The sequence below is a fragment of the Triturus cristatus genome, chromosome 5_2, assembly GCF_964204655.1.
Source record: "Triturus cristatus chromosome 5_2, aTriCri1.1, whole genome shotgun sequence".
Lineage (NCBI taxonomy): Eukaryota > Metazoa > Chordata > Amphibia > Caudata > Salamandridae > Triturus > Triturus cristatus.
In genome coordinates, this window is record NC_140588.1 from 536,461,236 (window position 1) to 536,486,096 (window position 24,861).

Below are 24,861 nucleotides of genomic sequence, written 5' to 3' on the forward strand. Positions count from 1 at the left end.
AAGCACTTTGCATTCCGCTCTCTTCGTTTGTTCTTGACATTTTCGTTCTTGTGTTCGTTTTTGCTTTTCACGTACTTCTCTGGTCAGTCACTTCGCTGTGGCAACTTCATGTGAGGAGCTCTATTTGCTGGACTTTGGATCTTTCTGTGGGATACTGCATATCTTGTGTGACAATTACTTAGTGCATGAACAACGTCTTGCTGATTATTGCGATAACCTTACACTTGTGTCTTGTGGTATATGCTGGGAATGTGAGTATGCTTACAAATGAGGAGGGTTCTGATTAAGGGTAAAGTAGTTTGTGTGCTTGTAATCTCATACTTGTCCCCTCTCTTGTACACAGGGTCTTTCCACTAAGTAGATGTTCTGTGTCCTGGTGCTCTGCCATATCTCAAAGAGGTCCTACCAGCACAGCAGCAATCCAGCAGTGTTTATTGTTTTCTACCATTTTCCCTTTTCCCCAATGCGCTGTCTACCAGGGTAGTGAGTTGCTGCATAGCTCCCTGTGCGGCAGTATGGAAGGGAAGTTGGGATCAAGTAGCTTTCCATCACCCTCCACTGGGCATTCCAGAAGGTCAGTGGCATTTCTGTCTATCATACCCGACAGGTGTACACTGATGTGGCGTACAGTGAAGTGTTATAGAGTGGAATAGCATAAAGTCTGGTGTCGTAGAGTGCAGTTGTGTACAGTAGAATAGTGTACAGTGAACTAGCGAAGAGTGGAGGAGTGAACAGTGTAGTGGCATATTCTGGAGTATCAAAAAAAATTGGAGTGGTGTAGAGTGTAATAATCTATAGTGTAGTGGTGTTGAGTGGGGTAGACTGTAATGGCATAAAGTGTAATACTGTACTGTGGAATGGCATAGAGTGCATTGTTGTAGAGTGTTAAGGTGTACAGTGGTATTGGGTAGAGGGTAGTGCGGTAGAGTGGCGTGGCATAGAGTGGAGTGCCGTAGAGTGTAATAGTGTGTGAGTGGTATCGAGTTTAGGGGCATAACATGGAGTGTGGTAAATGAAACAGACATAGCTTGAAAGTTTGTGAATGGATGTATATTTAATGTGGCAGGAAAATAGATTATTTGGTGTAAATGGCAATATTTGGTACTATGCGTGAATAGTGTACAAAGTGTTAAAGTTATAATTCTAAAAATACTTGGTTATCTATTGTGTTGTGGTCTACCGCAGTATATGCACATGATAAGACAGTGTGTGGTTGGCTAATGGCTGTGTTTACCAAACTTAAAAGGCAGCCATGTTGTTTTCAGCACATTTTGGCAGCGTTCTGAGTTTTGCTGCGTTCTGGGTTGAGGTTATAGATCTAGGTAAGTAGTAGGTTTTATTGTTGTTCCCTACCTGTTGCCACTTTATTAAAGTGTTAATAGGTAGAGAAGTGTATTTATGATTGGCTATTTATTTTTACAGCAGTTTAGGTAGAACTGTGCATTTTTTTTGTTAGTAGCGTTGTAATTTGTGGCTATTACAGAAATACTCCATAGAAATATAAGAGAAGTTCCTATTTCTGGTATTCCTAACTATAACTAAAAAGTAGCTACTGCCACTCTATAATATAGATATATAAAGAGAGACCAAAAAATCCACTCCCAAAGCATTCAACTCCATACTTGGCGAGGCGACATGTGTGAGCGGGTTCAGATACAACACTGCTCCACTGCAGTAAATCACACACGATCCGGTTGCTAGTGAAAAAGTGGTTTATTTAAGGTTAGAATAAAACACATCTGACACATTTTGGCTCTACCACACAAGCCTTGTTCATGGATGGACATTGTGTTATATATGAAAATAAAGAGTGACAACACACAGTAAAGACAGGTTTCCTTCACAGTGGGTATTGCCATTCATATGATTGATCATAATTCCATCCAGAAGTACTTATTTAAATTCATTTTTACTGATCTAGCTTATTTTGTGCTGAATGGGTACATGGTAGATGAAAGCAGTATATTATTTTTTTTCAATGGAAATTTACTGAAAAAACACAGTTAAGAACTGGCTATGGTTCAACAAATATAAACCCAAAAACCATTTACATTATGCAGCACACAAAGTACATCATAACTGACGCATGCTGCCATCCTCAGGACAACCCATTGCCAAAGGCATGTGATAAAAATGCTATCAAGAGCAGAATAAGGCATGCTATCAGTTATGATGTTTAAATTCATCCACTTCAGCTCCTTCCTAGCAAGTTTCGTAGTGATCTGTCAAGCGGTCGCCAAGAATAAGGGGATCCCAAAATGATGATTTTGCATGTGAAGTTCCATTTTAAAACTTTGGAAGCAATACAGAAAGAAATGCCAGAATAGAATTACCGCAAATTTAGCAGAAAGTTAGAACTTTACTCAGAAAGCGTGGTTTTTGTTACTTGGTGTTAATCGGTTCAGCCATTTTTAAGAAATTAGCATTTAAAGAAGTGCTTGGGGTTTTCATAAAGGGGTTAAAACTTGGTATATCTGGAGTGTTGTTGTCTAGATATGCTCAGATTGGCAACTTTAAAGTGGACTAATCAATTCTGACCAGCTGGTCACAACCTGAACAATATGTTGTAGTAGGCATAACAAGATACAGGACATCATTCCTACTTCCTGAAAATGAGTTGACAATTATATAAGCGGTCAGGGAAAGCACATCCTCACTCCAAGATTCATGTGTAAGGGTTATTTAAGGGGGGTATTGTCTAGACACAATATCGCCAACATGTTGTGTCAGCGGTTAAATAGGACCCAGGGTCATGGTCCCCATTGAAATACATTGTAGCGAATTACAGGTTTTGAGGGTCACAAAAAGACAGACATATAAAGGCTGATAACATATGTTTTTCCCAATATAAATTGATGTAACAATAGTAATTTTAGGAATTGAGGTGTGTTCTAAGGTGATTTTACCCAGTGAAAAATAATGATCCTCTTCTGGAATTTGATTAACCAAATCGACATTTGTAAAGCAGTTCTAGCATCTTTTAATTAAATTTGAATAAAGTACAACTGTACACATAATCTGTTGCCAGTACTTACACCCTCCATGTGGCGGTTTTCACCCTCCATCCACCACGCTCGCCTCAGAGTACTTGAGATATCCCAACACTTTCCTCCCAGCACCTGGCCAGAATCACCTCGGTCTTGCTGCTGCCTTCTGTCCTGACCTTTGATGGTACCTCATCGGGCTGAGTCTGTTCCGATATCCATTCCATGGTCCCCAAACCCACTCAAATCATGCGGGTATCTCCTCGCTCAGTATAACACCTGATCTGTCTGCATGCACTAGTTCATGTTCTTGGTCCATTTGGATATTGTAGTTGTGTACTGTGATCGTACGCCCCAACCCCATAGCTCACTATAGCTGTCCTGGCTACCATTTAGGCTATGTTGCAAAAGAGGAAAGAGATCCTGTCTAGCGTCTGCTACCCCAGATATCCACAGTTACCAGTTGAAGTGTAAGGGTCTGGGAACAGCCCAGGACCATGGAGTTCCTGCTTCACACTCTCTCCCAGTATCCCCGTATCTTGGGGCAATCCCTTAAATTATGAACCAGAGTTTAGCTCTGTCCTCAACCCCTGAGGCATCAGTTATTGTTGGTCTTCCCCATCTTGTATGGCTGGGTTCTCGTGTAGTATGCTCTGTAGAACAGCTTAAGCTGAAAACCCTCCCAGACGTCTACCTCCCTGCGTATCTGCAGGGCTCACCAAATCAATCTCCGCTCTACTACGTAAGGAGTTCAAAGGAGGTAGGCTACATGTACATTTTTTAGATTATGTGTGTATGTAGTGGGGCACCCTGTATGTGGTACTTCAGGGGTGTCTCCTCCTCGATGTCGCAGATGAGGTCACTGTACCCCAGCAAGATGTGTTTCACTGGTTTATATCAGAGATATTGACACCCTGTTATTTCGAATTGTGCCTGAAGTTTGGGGAAGAAAATCATCACACCCTCCCTCCAGATGTCCCCTACCTCTGAGATGCCGAGCAAGTCCCTTTTTTGTGGGACTGTACCCGTTTCAATCTCGTCATCAGCACTGAGCTCCACAATGAGGTCTCAAGCATCAACCGACCCTTCCATCCCAGTAACTTCGTCGCCTCCTGCAATATCTTCACCATGATAGCGATGGGGCCCAGCAGTTGATTAATCTATCCCTCCCATGCAATAAATGGAGATATGCCTCGGGGTCCATTGCTCTCCGGTCCGCGTATGTCAATGGTTCCTTCTGTGCTGAAAATAACCAATCATTAATCACCTGCATCTGGGCTGTCCAATAGTACGGTTTCAGGTTTGGGAGTCCCACCTCCATTCTTCAGTTTCCCAGTCAAGGTAGTGTGGACGATTGCGGTTGACCTCCGTCCCATATCAGTGGTCTTGTCACCCCATCCCGAAAGTACTCCTCCAGAATTACGTTAGGGGTGTTCTGTAGGATGCATAAAAATGTGGTATTATAGCTATTTTGTATACAGGGCTTTTTCCTCCAGTAGAACGCCGCCCCTCTATACTCATCTTGAACCTGTTCCAGGTTCTCCTGAAGAAACATTTCTTGCTGTGTAGTAACATATGTGCTGAGGTACCGAAACGTCACCTTCTCCTATGTTAAGGGGCCACCCAGACCACCAGATGGAATCCAGTCTCTAAGGGGAAGTACAATGGGTTTGGTCTAATTAATACAGATCCTGGCGCATATGCAATATATCTCAAGGAACTGCAAAACATGTGGGATTGCACCCTCCAGGTCTGCCAAGTATAACAGGATGTTGAATGCATACAGTGAGATGACATCGTCCTTGTCCCGGAGCAGCCCCGGAGCAGTGCACCCCTCACCCAGGCCACCAAAGGCTTCATCGCCAGGGCAAACATGAGCAGCGAGAGAGGGCATCCATTCCTGGTGCCCCTATGAACTCCCTTGAATGTGTCCCATTCCCTTGTACCCAAGCCAGAGTTTCCTTATACAGTAGACTCACCCATTTCAGAAACACCTGTCCAAATCCTATCTTCCACAGGACTGCCATTAGGTAGGGCCACTCCACTGAATCAAACATCTTTTCAGCATCCAGCAACAGTATCGTCACTGGTTCTTCAATCTGGTTCCTTTGGGATAGACCGCCAAACAGGCCTCTCAGGTTGTGTCTGGTCGACCTGTAGGGCTTAAATCCTGACTGATTGGGAGCTACTACTACTGTATATATTGCGCTCATGAATCTGGTTGCCAGTACTTTAGCATGGGGTTTTGTTTATTGTTTTCAGTAGAGAATTATGCCTGCATAAGACAGTCTTTCCTTGGATTACCTTCCATGTGTATGAGTACAACGTCTGCCTGCCTGAGGTCCCTGGGTAAAATACCTAAGTTCTGAGCCTCCTTGAACATTGCCCTCAAGGGTACAGCTACTCTGGATTTCACTACTTTAAAGAATTCTAACAGAAACCCATTTGGGTCCAGGGCGTTCTGACTCTTAAGCTGGGATATCACCCCTCAGATCTCGTTATCCGTGAGCTCCGCCTCAAGGGCACTGCTCACCTCCAACTGAGGAATGTGAAGGTCTCATATAAAACTCTGTAAGTTGGGCATGTTGTCACCCATTTTTGAGCTATACACATCTTTCAAGTGGTCCGCGAAGGCCTAGGCTATTGCATCAGGCTACTACCATCCTCCTGGAGAAATCACCATATGCATCCATCTCTGGCCCTCCTCTTTCCTAGTCAGCCAGCCTAACAGTTTCCCAGCATTGTTCCCCATTTTGTACCTTCTGCACTGTTTGTTTCTCTAGAGCAACCTCGCCTCCTGGTTTGCCATGTCCTATACTACTCCCTCAATACTTCCAGACCCTCGGCCTGCTCCCTGGTGGGGTGTTTCTGATATTCAGCCTCACCTTGTGTCAGCTTATCCTCCAGTTCTCCACAGTGCCTCCCAGATAGTCACACTGGAGCTCACCTTTCTGGCCTTCTCCTCAAAGTAGTGTTCTGTAGTTTGCAATATTGTGCCCCACGTGGTCCTGTCGATAATTTCCCTGGGGTCCAATCTCCACCTCCTATCTAGTCTAGGTAGTCTTGTCTTAATCATCATTACTAGCAAAAGTGATCCGATATCCCCTTTGGAAAATAGACCATATCCCCAAAGTCCTCCACCTGGGGGTGAGGTACCAGCAAGTGGCCCAGTCTAGAATTGAGTACTTTCTCGTCTGAATATTCTGAACCCTCCATAGGTCAACAAATCCTGTCGCATATAGGAAATTCCCCTGGTGCATGTCCATCCTCAGTTGGATCCCCAAGCTAGTCAACCTGTTCAGCTCTCCCTGCAGTGTTAAGTTAAAATGCCCCCCCACCTGCATCAGGGCCTCGGGCATTCGTTATCTAGCTACTCAGTTCTTTAGACCTTCACTCTGTAGACCTGGGGGACAGTACCAGAGGGCCACCACCAGTCTCATGCCATTCCTCCTGCCACACACTGCTGCATAGCAGCCCTGCGGGTTCGCCAAGGAGTGACTTTCCTGCAATGGCATGGATTTCTGCACTGGAATTCCCATCCCCTGCGACCCCATGGATATGCCTGCGTGGGCCAGAAAATTCAATAGGGGCCATGCGTTTGTTGTATTTGGTCACTATCCCTCTTTTTAGCTTGCTCCCCAGGTCGTTGATGTTCCAGGATTCTTTTTTTTGGATTTACCCCTGACCAGTGTCTTGTGTCAGGAATGCACCCATGGACAGAATCCGTCCTGAGCCTGCTCTGTGCACTGGGCGTAGTGATATGTTCGATGGACTCGTGCTGTTCCCATCCCTCCCCCCCAGAACACTCTCCCAACTCCCCCCTACATCCTCGCACTCCGGGCTTAGAACTGCCTGCTTCCCCAACTGCTGAGTTGCCTGTCATCCTGCAACTCAAACATGCAGTTCGTAAAACTCTTGTAAGCTTGGAAAGTGTTCAGACTCTCAGATCAGCTCACTCTGTGGGCCTATATGTTAATCTCTACCCCGGCAATCCTTCGGACCCCTCCATCCCCCTACCTGGTTCACTCTGACCATGTTTGAGGTCCCTCCTGCATCCCACAGTTAGATAATCTCGTCAGCTGTTATTGGTGTCACCACTGGGGTTGGAGGTGTCCCTCCTGGTCCCCCCAGGGTCAACGATTCATCATCAGTGACATCTAATTCCACTCTAAGAACCTCCCATTGGTTGGCCCTTTCCAGGGCCTGACTCTGCTGTAGGGCTGCCACCACTGTGGCGTCTCTGATTCAGCCAGGTCCCTTGTGGTGATGAAGGGGGCCCCTGCATCAGCTGCGGCAATGGCAAGTTCCTGCCATTCCTCATCTCGCTCCTAGCCCCGGCGTCCTTCCATGAGTACCTGCAACCCTCCAGCCATGCTGCGGATCTTCCGTCATTATAAAAAAAGTGGGAGTCTACTTGGTTGGTGATTCTAACCTGAGCCAGTAAAATAAAGTGCATACTTGATGTTCAGGTGCTACAGACGTTTTTTGACCCCGAGGAAGGAATACCCTCTATTTCTGTAGCGCCGTGGTATAATCGGAGTAAATGTAGACACTCCTTCCCTCGAATGGCCATGGACCATGGGAGCATACCATTTGCAGGATTCTGTCCCTGTTGTCGAAATTAAGCAGCCCGGCCACGATCACTCTCATTGGAGCCCTGGAGGCCGGCTGGGGAATCCATGCGCTCATTCCACGGTTAACCATTTTGCTGGTTTGTTCTCCCACACCACGGAAGACAGCCATTCCTCCACAAAGAGCTCCATGCTGGGCCCCTCTACTTCCTCCGGGACCCCAACCAAGCTCACGTCGTTTGGTGGGAACACCCTTCAGCATCATCCAATTCTTGCTATCCAGTGCGGCCACAGCATTTTGCAACACCCTGATATGAGCACCATTCTCAATTAGCGTATGGTATAGCTTGGCAAGCGTTACTTCCATCTCCGTCATCCTGTCCACTAGTTTGCAGTGGTCGATACTCAGCAGCCCCACATCTTGGGCCACCATGTCAAGTTTGTGTTCCAGGTGGTTTTAGTGTCTTGTATTGCTGCCAGGATAATTGCTGTATGGGTTGACTGGTCCAATTTGCCATCCTCCCTTGTAGAATTTCCATCTCCTTTTCCCATCGGCCCGTTCCCTCCAATTGGCACAGTTTCTGGGCTTTTGATCACACCATTTTTAGGCCTCTACACACACCCAGGAATTCATAACATCGTCTCTGGCACTCCAGTTAGCTTGCCGTCTATGGTGGCCCTTGTGGACTGACATGAGCTGTCAAGGCCACCACCCCCCTGGCACGGCCACTGTCCTTAGAAGACTATGTTATGTTGCGGCTGTGCCATGTGGCACGAATAATCTTTGCCCTTCCACCCTCAGATCTCTATGAGCCCCCCCCCAAGTTTCCTTTATTAAATTGTGCCATGAGGGGGAAAAGGGCCAGTCTGCTCCCCCAACCATCAGCATTCTTGTGTCACCCTTCCAGATCTGACAGTGGGCCCGCTCCTCTTCTGAGTTTTCTTTTGGGATTGGGGTGGGAGATTTCGCAAGCTCTCTCACTATACTATAGGCAAATACATTTTCCTCACCTGGGTCTGTACACAGGGAATGATTCAACACAGACATTGATTACCCACCCGCAAGATTCAGAGAAGATGGCCATTCAAGACAACCTACATTCATGAGGGTGACGACAAGTCAGTGAGCAGGAAACGGAAGGAAGTTTGACTTCCTGCCAAGTGCCAACATGAATCCAACCAATCCTGGAGCTGCTGTCATGCCGTTTTCAGAATGAGAGCAGCTCCAGGATTGGTTGGAGCAGGCTAACCAGTGCTCAATTTAAGGCCAGGGGCCTGTGCCTGCATTCTCCCGGCTGTTTCACAGTGCTGGGATTGCTTCCTCTGAAGTGTACATGTGTTGCTGGCCTTCGCAAGTTGGCCGACCCATCCAACATGCACACTGAGCACTGGCAGTAGTCATCCTGCCATCCGCTGGAATAAGCCCAACCCCCAACCTCACATTCGTGTGGGTGGCGGCACACAGACATAATAAAATGGCAATGGCCATTTTACTAATCTATGTTTACCTGCTGCGCTTGTAGCAGGCGGGACAATGCTCCTCCATCCTCTGGAGGAACTGCCACTGCCCCCCTCCCCTTCTAATAATTGCCCGGGCCTCCCCGTCCACCTTGGTAGTATGCAGAGGTCTTCCTGCCTTTTGCCAGGATGATGGACAGCTTACCAAAAGGCCCCCCAGCGTGTTTGCTGCTGATTTTGGGATCATGTTCTTGATGCCAAGGAATATGAGGACATCGCCACCACACAAAGAAGCTCTTACTTCATATAGTTAAGATGGAGGACCCTTGTTTGATGGAGATTGACCACTTTTTACTCTCATCTTCTCTATCGGATGATTCATGTTTAACAGATTTCTGGGTGAAGACTGAACAATCACATTGCTGAAATGCATACAAGGTCACGTGAGACATTTTCTCGTGATCCATTACACAGATGTAGTATAGAACACACACTGGACATTTACCCAACAAGGTAGCAATTACTTATTAGCCAGAAGTTCTAGCCCAGTCACCAACATGGCTACTGACACAGATACTCAGACACCCACTCACACACCCATTCAGCCACACCCACACCCAGTCAAATACCTACACGGACACTCTCACACCCACTCACAGATCCACTCAGATACTAATGCACCCAGTCACAGACCCACTCAGAAATTCGTGCACACAGTCACAGACCCCCTAAGACACACATGTACACACTTACAGATCCACTCAGTGATTCACGCACCAACTTACAGACACACACAGCCACTCACAAATCCACACAGGTACACATAGTCCCACTCACAGACCCACACAGGCTCACCCGCACAGACTCATTCACAGACCAACACGGCCACTCACACACCCACTCACTGACCTTACACCCACTCACATATCCCTTCTCAAAGGTTACAGGTTACAGCTAGGAAATACAATTTAAACATTTGAAATTCACTAAAAAAAACAAGGTTACAGGGACGTTATAGTTAGGAAATAACATTTAAAAAAACATAGGAATTCACTAAAAAACAAGGTTACAGGTACATTATATTTAGGATCAAATTGCCCTCATACAAAACCATTGAAATTCAGCAGTTATAGTTACCTGAGCAAACTATAAAGTACCCCCCACAATGCACTGCTTATGACTTCACATATTACATCAATCATGACTTGGTCAGTGACATCACTGATGACATCTTAAATGGCAATCATCCTCAGAACCACTAACACATCCACTCATACCCCCAAAAAACCTCCCATACAGCCACATACACTTATAAAATTAGTCACATACACATTCACAGACCCACAGAACCACTCACACACCCACTCAGTCCTCCAGTCACTCACATCCACTCACTTCACCCATAAAGCCAGTCACTCATCCATACAGCTACTAACAGAGATACTCACTCACCCATGCAGCCACTCACACACCCAGTCACTCACCCACACAACTATTTACATATCCATTCAGACATCAATACAACTACTCACACACCCACTTACTCACCCATATAACCACTCACAAAGACAAACACTCTCAATACAGCTTCTCACACTCCCACTCACTTACCCAAGCACCCACTGAAACATCCACGCACTCACCCATACAGCCACTTACATACCCAGTCATTAACCCATACAGCCACTCACACATCCACTCACTCATCCATACAGGCAATCATATACTCACTCACCCATACAGCCACTCAAGCACCCATTCACTTGCCCATATAGACACTCACACAACCACACACTCACCCACACAGCCACTCACACAATCACTCACTCAAACAAACAGCCACTCACACACCTACTCTTTTATCTATATAGCCATAAATAAGCCATGCATCAGAGGCATTCACAGTGACCAAAGTAAACTGACTTCAACAATGTACGTCAGACGATAGATACATGGTCAAACGAGCCAAAGAGGTGAAAGTTGGCTGGGTAAAGAGAGTGGAAGACCACCTCAGGACCCAGCAAAGCTAGGGCTCCATTAGCGTGACAAGTGACCCTGGGGTCTGGAGACACCAGCATGAATAGGAGTGTGCCGGTATGTGAAGAGCCTAAGTGGTACACCTTGCCCACATGTCTGGACAAGACCTAATGGTGGTAGAGGCATGTAGCCAGGGTGTCCTGGTGCTCACAGGTCCCATTGTAGTTGTGGTGAGTTTGTATGAATAGAACGGGAAATCCCCTGAAGGGGAGTGTGAAGGGGAAGATAACACTGGAGAGCGTATTGGAGTTTTTAGTGTCTTTATTGCCTTGTGCACACGTTTTCTTATGGGGGTGGGTCGGTAATAAGGTAAGGGAGTCTCTGTGGCCCGTTCTCGGGTTTGTTTCCTTCCCGCCGTGATCCTTCTTCTCCCGGGTTCTGGCCCAATACGGGCCGGCTTTGTCGTCTGAGGGTAGCGTATCGCCCAGGATCTCGGAAAACACAAATAGAACCAGAGGTGAGTACTCTGTCTTTCCTTGAAAGTGATAGGGAAGGGGGTGAGGGAACACTCTGTGCACAATGTATCAAGAAGCGTGTGACTGGGTGCTCAGGGAGGGTTGTGATTGGGATTTCACCAGCACGGCAACTGTAAGTGCCCAGACGTCCCCTTATCCCCCCCCTTATGGACGCCCACCCTTTCTCTCCACCCAGCCCATGAAGCGCTCGCGTACCTGCGAGAGCCACGCTCCTCCGGGAACGTGGCTGGGCGTCTCACGGTGTCGTTGGCCTCCTGGCTCTCGTAGCTCATAGACTGCTTCCTCTCGTGGGCTCGTCCTCCGTCCTTCTCTCCTCCGTCCAGCACCGCGTCCTCGCTCTCGGCTCTGCTGTCCGAGGCTCCCTCCTCTTTCTCTGGTCCTCTGTCCAGAATCGCCTTCTCACTCTTCGTTCCGTCGTCCTCCTCTCCTTCCCTGGTGTCCGCGCACACCGGCGGTAGCGCACTTCCTGGTATATCAACCCCACCTTCGTCTTCGTCACTGCTGGGGGCGGGGCTGTACGCGAGCCCTTTCCAGTTAAAGGAACCGTGTCCAGTTTCTTCCTGCCTGAAGGGGGACTGCGTTCCCGAGGGGATCCACTCAGTCTGCTGATGGGAAAAAAGAGGGGAAAGCGTGTCGATCACCTTGGATGACCTGCCGGTTGTTTTCTCGTTCGGCTTCGCCCTACTACACATCACTCCCCTAGGAATCTCCCGATTGGGGAGAGGATTTCTAGAGAGGTAGTCCGCACTGTTGTTCTCCGAGCCTTTCCTATGCTGTACTGTAAATGAGAATGGCTGGAGGGAGAGAAACCAACGCATCACTCTCGGATTCAGGGAGATGTTGCGGCTCATCCACTGCAAGGGAGCGTGATCGGTGAAAAGGGTGAAGGGGTGGCCCTCAAGATAATACCTCAGCTTTGTGACAGCCCATTTTATCGCCAAGCACTCTTTTTCAACCGTGGGGTATTTCAACTCCTGTGGGAACAACTTTCTGCTGATGTATAAGATGGGATGGTCGGTACCTTCTGGGTTTTGTTGGGAGAGGACAGCCCCAATGCCATAGTCAGAGGCATCGGTGTGAAGAACGAACAGGCGGGAAAAGTCAGGTGAGGACAATACGGGAGTGGTGGTGATCACTCGCTTCAAGGTATTGAATGCTTTCCACATAGCGGGGGAGGGTGTTAGTAGGGTCTGGGACCTCACGTCTTGTTTGAGTGTGTCCGTGAGGGGGGTAGCTATCTCTGAAAACTGGGGAATGAAGCAACGGTAATACCCTATCAATCCTAAAAACCCTCTCATCTCTTTCTTAGATCTGGGAAATGGGGTCTCCGCTATCGCCCTGACCTTTTCTATTTGGGCCTCTATCATGCCGTGTCCCAACACGTACCCTAGGTATCTCACCTTGTGATATCCCACCCTGGATTTTGTTGCATTCACGTGTAATCCCGCCCGTTGTAGGGCCTCTAAAATGGTTCGGAGATGGTGTAAATGTAGTCCCCAGTCGGTGCTAAAAATCACAATATCATCGAGGTATGCAAATGAAAACGACTGGTAGTCCCCGAGCACGGTATTCATAAGGCGCTGGAATGGTGCCGGGGCTCCATGTAAGCCGAAGGGCAATACCGTAAACTCGTATAGTCCGTCCGGGGTGGCGAAGGCGGTTTTCTTTCGGTCTTCTTCGCGTAAGGGTACCTGCCAGTACCCTTTGGTTAGGTCTAAGGTAGTGATGAACTTGGAATCTCCCAACTTCTCGATCAGCTCATCAATACGGGGGATGGGGTAGGCGTCGAACAAGGAGATTTCATTCAGGGCTCTGAAATCCATACAAAATCTCGTACTCCCGTCCGGTTTTGGTACCATGACGATGGGGGAGGACCACTCACTCCTCGAGGGCCTTATCACCCCCAGTTTCAGCATGGTCTCCACTTCTTTTTGTATGGCTGATCTCCTGGCCGCCGGTATGCGGTAGGGGCGCTGTTTAATGACCCGGCCTGGTGCGGTTTCGAGGGGGGGGGTTCGGTCAAGGAGGTTTTGCCCGGCTGATCCGAAAAGAGGGCGGCGAAGGGCAATAAGGCTTCTCGGAGGTCCTCTTTCTCCGGCTCCGTAAGATCGTCATTCACCACTAAGTCAGTCAGGGTGGAGGGGGAAGGGGTAAGCATCGGTAGGGTCAGGTGGGCCAGCTTTGGTGGAGGTCCTATCCATTTTTTCAACCAGTTGATGTGATAGGTTTGTTGCTTTCGGGCGTTAACTTGGAGCTGATAGCTGGTTTTCCCTATAGTCCTCACCACTTTATAAGGCCCATTCCATTCCGCTTGGAACTTCTTGGTGGATGAGGGAAGGAGGACCAGAGCTCAATCACCGATGTCTAATCTTCTCCACTTCTTGCCTTTGTCATAATAGGCTTTCTGTGTCTTCTGGTTTTTCTCCAAATTGGAGTAGGCTAAATCTCTCAGTTTTCCTATTTTGGACTTTAGGGCTTTTGTATATTCGAGCATCCCCCTTTCCTGTTCGCCTTCTTCCTTCTCCCAGGCCTCTTTGGTCATATCCAGGAGCGTCCGTGGTTGTCATCCGTACAGCATCTCAAATGAGGAGCATCCGAGACTGCTCTGTCTTTGTCCCCTTATAACATATAGGGCCAAGGGGAGGAGTTGATCCCATTCTTTTCCGTTCACCGTCAGCATTTTCTTTAACGTGGCTTTCAGTGTCCCGTTATACCTCTCCACCAGGCCGTCGGTTTGAGAATGGTAGACTGCCGTACAGATCTGCCTTAGCTGAAGAAGCCCTTTCATCAAGCGGGATATGAACAGAGTCCCTTGATCCGTTAGGATCTCTTTGGGGAACCCTACTCTGGAAAAGAGTTCCAAGAAGCGCTCTGCAATGAGATGGGATGTAGGGGATTTTAAGGGGAACGCTTCGGGGAACCTGGTAGTGTAGTCGACTATGACGAGCGCATACTGGTTTCCCCTGCGGGTTTTTGGCAGGGGTCCTATGAGGTCCATCCCCACCCGTTCAAACGGGGTTCCTATGATCGGAAGTGGCTGGAGAGGTGCCGCTGGGGGGCGATGGGTGTTCTTTTTTTGACATATTTCACAAGCCTGGCAGTAGGTCTTGATATCCCTGTATACCCCAGGCCAGTAGAAGTGGCGCAGCACATTCTGTGTGGTTTTTTCGCTTCCTATGTGCCCTGCTGTTAAGTGTAAGTGGGAGAAGAACATGATCTGCTCTCGAAAGGTCGCTGGGACAAGTAGCTGGTGGGGGTCTTCCCTATTTCCTTGTCTATAAAATAGTCCCTCCTTTATAAGAAAACGTGGGAATGATGGATTGGGGTTATCTTGATCTCGGTGAGCCTGCTCCCATGCATTGCCTAGTGAGGCATCGTTCGCCTGTGCAAACTTAAAACTCCTTTCCAATACCCAGGGCTCTGGGGTGGTCAGAGTAGAGAGGGGGGAACCAGGGACCGACCTCGTGCCCCGTGATGTGGCCTGTTGTTGCAGGGTTCTAGTGAATAAGTCCAGAAACTTGGGGTTGTCTGTTCCCAGGATAAGGTCTTCCGGTAGGGACTCTAACACTCCCACCCTGGCGGAGCAAAGTAGGCCGTCGGGCAAGCCAATGGGTATGATGGCGACTGGGTATGGTTTGATATCTCCATGCACACATCTGACGTGTACCTGCGTCTCAGAGAGGATCTGGTGGGATCGTACAAATTCCCCCTGTACAACGGACTGTCGACAACCTGAGTCTAGTAGGGTCTTTAAGTTCTTTCCATTCACCCGTACACTTACATGGAATGCACTCCCCAACTCGGCGGTATATAGGATCGATCTGGGGACGTAGCCGACCTCCATGGGCTCCTCCGCCGTTTTCCGTTGTGGGCATAGTCGGGCGATGTGGCCCCAGGCTCCACACTCGAAGCACTGGGGACCTCGGAACGTTGGCACTGGTTGCCGCGAAGAGGGAATCTTTGAGGGTTCTGGGCGGTTTTTCCGATCGTATCGGGGTCCGGCGGGGCGGTTTGACTTCTTGGGTTCCCATGCCGGTTGTTTGGGCTGGGCCCGAGCATAGGTGGCAGCCATTTCCATGGCTTGTTCGGTGGTAAGACGAGGGTGTTGGCGCAACCATTTTTGGGTATTATAGGGTAAGGCTTCCAAAACTGTTCTAGATATATCCGGTCCATTATGTCTTCTTTGGTACTAGTGGCTGGTGTCAGCCATTTATCGGCGGCCATTTTCAGACTGAAGAACAGCGTTTTAGGGTTCTCCCCCGGTGTGCCTCGTTCTTTCCGAAACCTTACCCTATATGCCTCGGCGTCCAGTCCGAGGTGGTCGAGGATCACCTTCTTGATCTCGGCATAGGGAGTCACTCCTCCCGGATTGGCCACCTGATAAGCTGCTTTGGCCTCCCCTGTAAGCAAAGGGGCGAAAAAGAATGGCCACTTCTCCCGCGGCCAACTGCAAGCCTGGGCAACACGCTCAAAATTGAGGAGAAACGCATCTGGGTCCTCCCCGGCCATGTATTTCTGGAGGGAGATCCCGGAAGGTCCCGGGGTAGGCATGCGTGATTCATGTGGTGTCGGGACCCCCTGTGTCCGTAATGTTTCGTGTAAGCCCTCCAATTGGGCAGTCACCGTTGTTTTGAAAGTCTCCCTATCGGCTTGGGCGGATGTCAATTGCTGTTCCACGACCCAGCTCAGTTGGTCCTGGCCCTTTACCAGGTGCTGATTAAGCGAGTCCATCGTTGGGGTACAGATGGCTAGTGTGCCTGCATTCTCTACCAGTTGTGAAGGGGAAGATAACACTGGAGAGCGTATTGGAGTTTTTAGTGTCTTTATTGCCTTGTGCACACGTTTTCTTATGGGGGTGGGTCGGTAATAAGGTAAGGGAGTCTCTGTGGCCCGTTCTTGGGGTTCCTTCCTTCCCGCCGTGATCCTTCTTCTCCCGGGTTCTGTTCCAATACGGGCCGGCTTTGTCGTCTGAGGGTAGCGTATCACCCAGGATCTTGGAAAACACAAATAGAACCAGAGGTGAGTACTCTGTCTTTCCTTGAAAGTGATAGGGAAGGGGGTGAGGGAACACTGTGCACAATGTATCAAGAAGCGTGTGACTGGGTGCTCAGGGAGGGTTGTGATCGGGATTTCACCAGCACGGCAACTGTAAGTGCCCAGACGTCCCCTTATCCCCCCCTTATGGACGCCCACCCTGTCTCCCCACCCAGCCCGTGAAGCGCTTGTGTACCTGCGAGAGCCACGCTCCTCCGGGAACGTGGCTGGGCGGCTCACTGTGTCGTTGGCCTCCTGGCTCTCGTAGCTCGTAGACTGCTTCCTCTCGTGGGCTCGTCCTCCGTCCTTCTCTCCTCCGTCCGGCGTCCAGCACTGCGTCCTCACTCTCCGCTCTGCTGTCCGAGGCTCCCTCCTCTTTCTCTGCTCCTCTGTCCAGAATCGCCTTCTCACTCTTTGTTCCATCGTCCTCCTCTCCTTCCCTGGTGTCGGCGCACACCGGCGGTAGCGCACTTCCTGGTATATCAACCCCACCTTCGTCTTCGTCACTGCTGGGGGCGGAGCTGTACGCAAACCCTTTCCAGTTAAAGGAACCGTGTCCAGTTTCTTCCTGCCTGAAGGGGGACGGCGCTCCCGAGGTGATCCACTCAGTCTGCTGATGGGAAAAAAGAGGGGAAAGTGTGTCGATCACCTTGGATGACCTGCCGGTTGTTTTCTCGTTCGGCTTCACCCTACTACAGGGAGGCATACGAGTCCTTGTCTCAGATGTAGTGGCTAAAGTCCCAGATGCAAGGGAACTGGGTAAGGAGGAAAATCAAAAGGGTGTCACAGTGGAAGTGACCCCTAGTGGTATATGGTGGCATCAGAGTTCTCGCCCACTAGAGGTGACATGTGTCAGTCTGAGGGAGGACCCAGAGAGAAGTTGTAATGAGCTCGGGGGAGTGCCTAGGACAAAGAGTATGTATCAAATCAAGAGGTAAACAAAGTCAAACAGTACTGCGAGTAAGCAAAAGGGAAGAACGAAGTAGGTGATAAACATATCACAAGGCAACAAAAAGCAATAGACACAGCCGTGCCGTGTCGTAATATGACAGAAAGTAAAAGAAGTAAAAGACTTCTTATCTCATGGGAGTGCGTCACCCATTGGATGAATACATGAAGAAAAGGGTAGGGAACCCGTGTAGATGTGCCCTACAATCAGTGCGCGCCTTCCATTCCATTGGAAATAAAACATATGAGAAAGTGAGTTAAAACATAGATCATAACTCGCATCAAGTGCATTCCATTTTCTGGAAGAAACATGTGGGGAGAAAACGAGAGAGATAATTTCAGATCAGATAGGAAGAGGCCAGAGAAGAAAAGGAAAGAGAGAAATATAGTCAAATAGGGGGAAGAAGAGCAATACACACAATATGCACACAGTTCCAGTGCATGAATTCACTCTTCATTGAGATGTACTCCAAGTTTCTCCTCAAGATTGTGTCCAATATATATCTTGATTCTTTGTAGTGCAATTTAAGCACCTTGTTGCCTCTTCTGTGATTTGCATGTTCCTGTTCAATTGCAAAATATCTCATCAGGGAACTGTTGGAAAGATGAAAGAGGCAGGAGAACTGCAGGAAATGGCATGAGGGGTACAGAATGAGGCAGGAGAGGTGCACGAAGAGGCAAAAGGGGTACAGAAAGAGGCGAGGGGGTGCAGAAAGAAGCAGAAGTACAGAAAGAAGCAACAGAGGTGCTGAAAGAGGCAAGAGGGGTGCAGAAAGAGGCAAGAGACATGCAGAAAGAAGCAACAGAGGTGCAGAAAGAGTAAAGACAAAGGGAAGAAGCAGGCAAGAAAGGTACAGAAAGGGGGGACAGGGTTGCAGGGGTGCAGAAAGAGACAAGAGGGATACAGAAATTTGCAAGAGATGTGCAGAAAGAAGCAAGAGCAGTGCAGAAAGAAGCACGAGAAGTGCAGAAAGAAGCAAGAGAAGTGGATGAAAAAGGAAGAGGGGTGCAGAAATAGGCAAGAGGGATGCAGAAATTTGCAAAAGAGGCGCAGTGCAGAAAGAACCAACAGAGGTGTAAAAAGAGGCTTATTACATATTGATCCATGCAGTACCATTTGCTTCTCTAGAATCTTAGGATTCACCACTGGCGTGCTTGCTGCAGGGAGTGGAGAAATACGCTGTGTGGGCACATATGTGCTGTGAAATGCCAGTCCGTTTTCAGGTCCCTCTGACCCATGACGTGAGCCTTGTAAACCATTGCAGAAGCCTGTCCTGCTGTACTGTCACTTGCAAAGCATCTATATGCATGGTACCAAAGAGCTCGGGACAAGATGGCATGACTTCACCAATGTTTAGAGTTAGGTACAAAACAAGCGGGAGAATTAGAAAAAACAGTTGGAGTGTTCAAAAAAAGGCAAGTAAATTTAGAAAAAAGAGAAGATGCACACATAAAAAATGGGAAAAGATGGGTAGAGGGGCAGGAGGGGAATGGAGCCAGAGTGGTCAACTGTCACAAAAGGCAGGCAGAAAAGATTATGATAGATAGAAAATGAGAAAAGACAGACAGAAACAAAGGTAACTAGGGAAACACGCAGATAAAAAAATTAAAATCACAACTAAGAGACAGTTACAGTGAGCTATGGCTAAAGCGGAGGCAGGCAGATAGAAAAAAAGGCAAAAGGATGAATGAATATGCAGACGGACAGGTGCCACGCAGCAAAGAGACACAGGAAGGTAGATAAAAGCCGGAGAAAAGCTAGCTATGGAAAAAGTTAAAGCAAACAGAGAATGACAACAAGGGAGGCAGACAGTTAAAGAAGGGATACACACAAGTAAAAGGGGGAAATGAAGAAAGGAAGGATAAGGGACAGATACAATAATATAAAAAAAACAGGCAGTTAAAAAAAGCCAAGAAATAGGTTTAACCAGGCAGACAGACAAATAAAAAAGTGACGAAAGACAGACTGAAAAGTAAAACAACCATTAAGCAGTAGGACAGAGAATAGGCAAACGGCACACAGAAGCAAAAGGGTAAAAAAGAAATTCAGCAAAAGACAAATGGAATGACAAGCGGATGGGAACTCAGATAGAAAATGACATCCACAACTTCGGGCAGTCATGCACAGCTTGAACATAGGAGAGTCGGGCAGACAGAGAGACACTCATGTACCTATTCACTAACCCATGCAGCCACTTACACACCAACTGACAGACTGATACAGACATTCACACAGATTAGTCACTCACCCATACATTCACCCAGACACATATAATCATTCACTTATACAGTCAGTCACACACTGACTGAATCATCATATATATATCACATTCTTAAACTTTTTAGAAACACTAACAGTCACTGGATGATGTCATCAGTGATATCATCAGTGATGTCATTTGAGATGTCATCAGTGATGTCACTGACCATGTCATGAGTTATGTAATATGTGACGTCATCAGCAGTGCATTACGGGGGCGTGAGTTATGGGAAACGGCCACTACAACGCGGCCGTTTACACGCATAACCATGACCACTCATGCATTACAACGCATGCGTGGTTGCCACGAATAGCCTTTACCACGCATACCTTTATTACGAGATACGTAGAAAAGGCATGTGTGATAAAGGTAGAAAAAAAGGGGGTGCTTGGGGGGTCTCCCCCCCCAAAAAAAACCATGGGTTTAAAAAAGGGGGCTTGGGGGGTCTCCCCCACAAAACAAATACACCTGTTTCAGGAGTTTACAGTTAAAGAAGAAAAAAGATGTGGAGGCAATCGGCGTTGTTAAAGGAAACAGAAAGACACTTCCGCTTCCTCTTAATGACGTAAAACGCAAATCGGAAGTGCTTGGAGTGGAGAGGTAAGGGGGAATAAGGGGGTGGTGTCGCGCAGGGGTCAATTTTAAGGGTACATTTTTAGGGTTAATTTGTAGGGATCAGAGATATCCTTTATCATGAAAATGCCATTAACATGCATAGTTTAACAATGAAAATCGTTGTAAAAGTATGCGTGTTAAAGGTATTTACGTGGTAAAGGATATGCATGGTGATGGCATTCGCGTTGCAACGCAAGCGTGGTAAAGGCATGCTTTGCAACGGAATGCATTGTAACGTCATACAACCATGTGTTATAGTTAGCTCCACTAACTATAACGGCTGAATTTCTCTGGTTTTGTACGAGTGAAATGTCAGACTAACTATAACGTCCCTCAAACCTGTGTTTTTTTTCAGTGACTATCTAAGGTGTTTTAAATGCTAATTTCTAACTATAACTTTCATGAAACTTGTGTTTTTTTTCAGTGAATTTTATATATATGTATTTAATCTCCTCTCACTCTTGCAAGGAAGGAATCAGCACTCAGGTTGTAGTTTGGAAGTATTTAATCTGCAAAGTACGCGATCCACACATTTCAGCTCGTCAGAACCTTGATAACGATACAAGACGTCATTGTAGCTTCCTTATTTAAATGTACAAATGCCTCCAGTTGCCAAAATTAACAAAGGACTACATATTACTTTAATCTAAAAAGCTGGCGGCCATATTGGCCTGGTCACGATGTGAAAATTCAGGAATTGATACAATAAAGAAAAGAAAACAAGTGTTAATATGCACACAATGTCATTCCAGCATATCTTGCCCCGTGACCGCCATACCTGTATGTTCGTCAACATGACTTATTCATAATAAACATACTTAGGATTGCAAACATAAACAATGGACTACACATAAATTTAAAGTGAAACACTATCGGCCATATTACTCTGGGCACGTTGCGTATTATAATGGTTCTTACACGAAAGAAAATTAAAAAAGGGGTGGTAATATAAACACACTATCCCTAAATAAAGTTCTAGCGATTATAGTTCCATTCCATTCACAGCTCATTTGAGATGTCATGAGTGATGTCATGAGTGATGTAACTGACCATGTCATGAATGATGTAATGTCTGAGGTCATTAGCAGTACATTGCGGGGGCGTAAGTTATAGTTAGCTCAGGTAACTATAACTGCTGAATTTCACTGGTTGTGTATGAGTGAATGCTGAGTCTAACTATAACGTCCCTGTAATCTTTGTTTTTTTCACAAAATGTCTAGGTATTTATCACAATGGATGGTGGGGGTTGGAAGCAGGGCATGGCCTGGCATTGTGCTGCCCCCACCCAAGCTTGCTGCTCCTGCCTCCCCTCCTCCTAGCCATCCATTCTCCGAGTCCATGTCCCTGCTCCCTTATTACAGCCCTGTGTGGCTGTTGTTCTGCCACTGGCCTTCCCTCCTTCTCTGAACAGTTAGCTGGCTGCCCTATCCACCTGCTCCATATCTTCTGTTGTCTGAATCCATGCACTAGCCTCCTCCCTCCTGCCATGCATGGTCGGATGTGCTGCCACTGCCCTCCATTTAGCATGATGTCCCAGTCCACTCCTTCTAACCTCCATTGCCCAATTCTATGCCCCATCATTGATCTCCTGCTTAGCCTCTGTGCTTAGCTTGCTGCCCCTACTCTCCTCCCCCCTGCCCTTTGATGTCTGTGTGCATGCCCATGCTCCATTCTTTTTGCCCACCATGTTCCATGGACCTGCCCCTCCTATCTACTCGAGTGTTCTGTTGAGCTGCCACTCCCCTCCCACCTGCCTTGCATTGTCGGATGACTGTAACCTGTCCCTACCACCTCCTTCCTCCTGTCCTCCATGGTCCATTTTACTGCCACACCCTTCTCCCCTCCCTGGTCTGTTGTGCTGCAACTGCTCCTCCTGCCTGCCCCACGTGGTCTGTTGTGAGGCCCCTTCTCCTGAACCCTCTTGCCTGTGCCTAGCTCCTACCCCACCCTTTTATCCTCCATGGTCCTCTGTGCATGCCCCTGCTACCTCCTTCTTGTCCATCATGGCCATTGTGCTGCCACTAACGCTTATGCTTGCCATGCAGGGTCTTCTGTGCTGCCATGTCCCTCTAACCTTCCCTGTGTGGTCAGCTAGCTGCCCCTGACCCCCTCACACATTCTGCCCATAGTCTGTGTGTATGCCATTATAGTCTCACTGTTGCTCTCCATGGTGTGTCTTGCTTCTAGTGCCCATCCTGCCTGACCTCTATGGTCTGCTTGCTGCTCCTGCCCTGACCCCTTGCCCTCTGTTTTCCATGTGCAGACCCATATTCCCTCCCTTATGGCTTGTCTGATCCATGTTAATGCTCCTGATCCCTCCCTCCTGCCCTTTATAGTCTGGTTTGCTGCAGCTTTCTCTCCTGTCTGTCCATTATGGTCAGCTAGCTGCCATTGCCTCTTTCCCCTCTGTTCTCTGTTGTCCATGCACATTGTCCTGTCCCCTCCCTATTGCTTTCTATGGATTTTTGTGCTGCACTCCTGACCCGCATGCCCTGTGTGGTGTATTGTGCTGCTGCAAACCCTCATGCCTGCCTTGTAAGGTCAGTTTGGTGCACTTCTCTATGTCCCTCCTGTCCTTTGTTATCCATGTCCATGTCCCTACCCCGATTCCTCCTGCCTTCCATGATCCAATGTACCACACTTGATTTTCCCCTTTGACTTACATTGAAAAAGAGGAGATTGTAGACAGGAAACAGATCAAATAAAGCCCATTTGGGCTTAAAAACATTGGGCGTTTCCTGGCTGAATCGGGTCTGTTGGCATGTATGGTTGTACTTCCACTGCCTCTTCCTTCTGCCCACAATGGTCTATTATATTGCCACAGCCTCTCTTGCCTATCCTGTATTGTTGGTTTGTTGCCCCTGCCCCCCTTTCCACTGCCCTCCATAGCCCGTAGTGCTGCCACTGCCCATCCTGCCCGCCCAGTGTGGTCAAATTGTTGCCTCTGCACCCTCCTACCTGCCTTCAATTTTCTGAGTCCGTGCCCCTGGCCTCTGCCTCCCAACAGTATCCTAATGAACAACTAGATTGCTAACATTCTATATTTATTACAAAAGTGTGGCACGCCTGATGTCATCTTGATGTAATCAAAACTGTAATACCTAGAGCATTTCCTTTAGAAATTACATAGATGAGAGGGTCTTATTTGCATCGAAATTATAGTTAGTGCTCTAAAAAACTAAAATGAGGACATATTTTCTGAGTTTTCAAATAGCGATAAAGCACTTTTAAAATATTTGTTATCTTTATGTTTTTTTTATCTAGTTAATCACTTGATTCAGTGTTGCATTAAGGGGAGAGGATGTGTTGCTACTTCCAGAGCTGCAGACTTTGCACCTGGGGAACCAGGTTGGAGTTTCTGCTTCAGCTCGACATTCTGTGATTCTGGTCGAATTACTTAATCTCCCCATGTCTACAACCAAAATGAATTTGATCTTGTGTGATGTAACCAATGCTCATGTAAAGCACTCCAATACCTGACAAGTCTGCACTATATAAAACTGCAAATACACAAAAAATAAGTGTTTTGTACACTTCTGTCATTGGGCTACATGTGGGCTACATCTGGGTGATATTTGTGCTGCATTTGGTCTTTTGTCTCTGGTGGCCATCTTGGGAGATTTATTTGTTATGAAGTTTCCTAATTTCCTCATTTACTGCAGTCTCCTCAGTAGGAAATGCTTTCAGTGTTTTACTTTGATTCCATCAAGAAGGTATTCAAATGTGTCACACATTTGCCATAAATTCGGAATGTTAGCACTCTAGTTGCTCATTAGATCACTGTAGTAAAGCTACTGCTCACCACAAAAGTCTGCTGCTGGTATTAAAAGTGCATGTTTCAGTCTGCATATCACAATTTTTTAATGAAATAGAAGAGGATTTGAGAAGTCACTCAAAATGTGCCCTAATTTTCTTTCTTCGGCACTAATCCTAATTTCTATGGCAAAATGAACCCCCTCATTGTGTTCCTTTTTAAATTAAATGTTTTAAGTGTTTCCAGTTTATTCCAATCAAGATGGCTTCAGGTGTGCCATACTTTTGTCATAAGTAAGACAGTAAGCGCTCTAGTTGTTCTTAAGAACACTCTGGGACATTGTCATTGGGCTATACTTGGGCTACATCTGGGTGATATTTGGGCTACATTTGGGCTCTTTTGTCTCTGGAGGCCATCTTGGGAGATTTACTTGTTATGAAGTTTCCTAATTTCCTCATTTACTGCAGTCTCCTCAGTAGGAAATACTTTCAGTTTTTTATTTTGGTTCCATCAAGAAGGCATTCAGATGTGTCACACATTTGCCATAAATTCTGAGTGTTAGCACTCTAGTTGCTCATTAGATCACTGTAGTAAAGCTACTGCTCACCAGGGAAGTCTGCTGCTGGTATTCAAAGTGCATGTTTCAGTCTGCATGTCAGAATTATTTTTAGGAAATAGAAGAGGATTTGAGAAGTCAAAATGTGCCCTCATTTTTCTTTCTGC